The sequence below is a fragment of the Vespa mandarinia genome, chromosome 5 (assembly GCF_050613455.1).
Source record: "Vespa mandarinia isolate Hongniang chromosome 5, ASM5061345v1, whole genome shotgun sequence".
Lineage (NCBI taxonomy): Eukaryota > Metazoa > Arthropoda > Insecta > Hymenoptera > Vespidae > Vespa > Vespa mandarinia.
The window spans coordinates 6,952,501-6,955,853 of record NC_140814.1 but is presented as its reverse complement, the minus strand read 5'-3'; the positions used below and the strand labels follow the sequence as shown (position 1 = coordinate 6,955,853).

Here is a 3,353-nt window from a genome sequence, read left to right as displayed (position 1 = left end):
AACGTCACGCACACGCACATAACAACGAATCGCTTAGGGAGTGAGAGAATAGAGATAGTGAGAGAATGAGAAAGAGATATATACATATATAACACATATACAAAACACACACGTGTTTACCAACATAAGCAGAGTAATATACGGACATATACTATACAATGAAGGAAGCAATGTGGCAACCATGGCAGGAGAACGTGAGTCGGCCCGTAGTGTAGTATACATAGAGACTCCAGAGTTCCAAGGGGGGTCAGTGTAAAACGGCCTTCTGTCCGTAACGTGTCGGCACTTTCGATGTCTTATTCAGGCATCGCGTTTCCATATCGAATAATTCAAAGGATACGATATTAATACCTTATCCGTGTATAATATTTAATTGTCTGTATTATTAAAAAAAAAAGAAAAGAGAAAAGAAAAAAGACAACAAAAAAAAAAGCGAAAACAAGAAGAAGAAATTTCTTTTATCCTTCGCCATCTAACAAAGACCAAAGGAAAATCTCGTTCTTTTTTTTTTTTGTTCTTCGAATAATTCTTCCCTTCGTTCATTTTTCGAGATACATACGCCGAAAGAATATATATACAACATCGAAGATCTTCGATCTAAGGGAGATCTTTTAGAAGGAAGGAAAGCGATTGATTTTGATAAAGGTAATAATGCACTTTCACGTGAGATAACGGAGGTACGGTTGGAAACGCGTGCGATATCACGTGCTTTCAATGTGAAAAGAGACAGTTGTGTTTAATGCGCGTGCGCGTGCGCAAATATTTCCTATGTCTCTCTCTCTCTCTTTCTCTCTCTCTCTTTCTTTTTCTCTTTCTCTCTCTCTCTCTCTCTCTCTCTCTCTCTCTCTATATATATATATATATATATATATATATATATATATATATATATTCATATATATATCTTCCGTTTCTCTTAGTGAATTTTCTTCTTACATTGAGGACGATGTATTCCTTTAAGGTTATTTATAATAATTGACGATGTATTCCTTTAAGGTTATTTATAATAATTGACGATGTATTCCTTTAAGGTTATGTATTTCCTTTAAGGTTTATATAACGTATATATACAATTATCTCTTTTCTGAATATTATAAATTATTAAATTTTATTTTCTTTCTTTCTTTCTTTCTTTCCTACCTATAAACTCAATTTTATTACGAATCGGACATTCCGTACGCGATATAACATGCGGTTTTGCTTTTTATTTTTTTCCTTTCTCTCTTTCTTTCTCTCTCTCTCTTTCTCTCTCTCTCTCTCTCTCTCTCTTCCTCTCTCTTCCTTCTTTCTTTTTTTTTTTTTTCCCCTATTTCTAACCTTTCATTTCTCATTGCGTTTCGGTACGGATGATGTATTTGTTCGTTTTAAGCTTTTACCATACGTACTATACACGTTGGTTATCGACATCGTTAGCGAATGTTTTTACAAAAGCGTGTATAAAACGCAGACTCATCGCAGAAACATTTCGACTGACTTTGTCTCCTCTTTTTTCTCCTTTTTTTCTTTTCCTCTCTCTTTTTTCTTTTTTTTTTCCCTTATTCTTTTCTTTCTTTCTTTCGTTTTATTAGAAAGACAAATTTCACGAGAGGAGAGGGAAAAACATATTAATAACGAATAATCCCGATCGTGAGTAATATTACAATTTTACGTATCTAATCGCAACGTTCTTATCGTTAAATTAATATGAGGTGATTAGGAAATATTTAGAAATAATTTATCCGAGTTCTTAGTTTTTCGAGTATGTTAGAGGTTCTCTATTTTTTTTTTTCTTTTTTTTTTAAGATTGTCCCTCTTTTTATTTATCTCTCTCTCTCTTTTCTTTTTTTTTTTTATCTTTCATCTTATCCTTCTTTCTCTTTTTTTTATCATTCTATTTTATTCCTTCTCCTTCTTCTTTCCCTTTCGTATATTTTAGATTCTTTCAAAGATTTTCTAGATTTTTTCGTTGAGCTAGGTCCGAAACGTCGTACAATGGTATAAGGAGTCATTCATGCTCAAAATTAAAAACAATTTTCTATCGAGGCATAGTTTCTGTAACATAATTTGATTATTCATAGGAATAAAATGAAGGAAAAAGAAAAAAAAGAAAAAGGAAAAGAAAGTTTTTTATAAAACACACGCTTTAATATATAACTAAACTATGAAGAATATATATATATTTTTTTTTTTTTTTTTTTTTTTTTTTTAATATATATAATTAAATAATATCAAACATAAATGTAAATAAGTTGTCTGTATTTATACTTATTGTATTGAAATAAGGAAAGATTTTTTTTTTTTTTTAAATAATGGTAGCTTTCGATAAAGGACTAATGTGATGACACTGAAGTAGATTGTTGTATAAGTTTAATGTTTTAGGACAGTGAATATTAATAGATAATTTTCAAGGAATTATAATATTTCAATTCTTTCCTCGTTGTTCTATTTGACCTTAGGTAATATATATTTACAATTTCAGAACAGTACGATTGTTTATTTTTTAAACTTGCTAAGAGTTAAAGGTTGCAAGAATTAAAGGTTGAAATTTATATGCTCTTGTTAACAATTACGTAAGCTTTCGTATGAAAAAAGAAAAAAATCTCGACGTTTATCAGTTTTAAAACCATCCCTTTTCATTTTTCTTTGTTCTTTCTTTTTTTTTTTATTTCCTTTTTTATTTTCTTTTTTATTATCATTTTTTTTCTTTCTTTTCTTTTCTTTTCTTTTCTTTTTTTTTTTTTTCAAATCCTTTTCACAAAGTTCAAATTGTTATAAACTCTCTACTCTTTGTATACGGATTAAAAAAATATGCTTATGGCATAATTGTATGTATATAAAATATAGATAGATCGCGCAAAGATATATACCGTTAATTTGCATTTCGATTTTCGTTTTTATAATGAATTATAAAAACATTGGATTTTAATATCGATTGATATTGTTTTTATAACGCCATCTCCTATCATCTATCCAGTCATTTGATAAAAAATGAATATTTTGGATTACGAAGTTTTAAGGGAAAAAAAAAAAAAAAAGAAAAAGAAAGGTAAAGAAATTTTTGTTCTCTCTACTTTTTTTCTTCTTCTCCTTCTTTTTTTTGTTTTGTTTTTTTTTTTCCTCCAAATATACGAAAGTTAGCAAATTAATTTTTGGTCACTAATTATAGCTTTTCAGAGTATTATGCTTTTAGTACAGGAAAGGCAATTTTTACCTTGACAGTTAAGCGAAGTTTGAAATTTGAAATCTAACATGTGTCTACACGATGAATGTATAACACGTCTTATCGCATATATGCGGAAGAATGAGACAGTGATATGGAAATGCGAGGTTCGATCTTGACTTTTCTCCTCTCTATCTATCTATATATATATATA

At 29.1% G+C, this 3,353-nt stretch overlaps 1 protein-coding gene across 4 annotated transcripts in view; it reads left to right on the top strand.

Moving 5' to 3' along the window:
* The first annotated feature begins 245 nt into the window (after positions 1-245).
* The window catches only part of Mdr49 (Multi drug resistance 49), a 67,083-nt gene continuing 63,975 nt past the window's right edge, over positions 246-3,353 (top strand). For 3 of the 4 annotated variants that reach the window (XM_085657071.1, XM_035867092.2, XM_035867093.2), the window contains exon 1: positions 246-645. The gene's annotated coding sequence lies outside the window, so the exon portion shown is untranslated. The remainder of the gene's footprint in view (positions 646-3,353) is intronic. The other variant, XM_085657074.1, reaches the window with a different exon arrangement.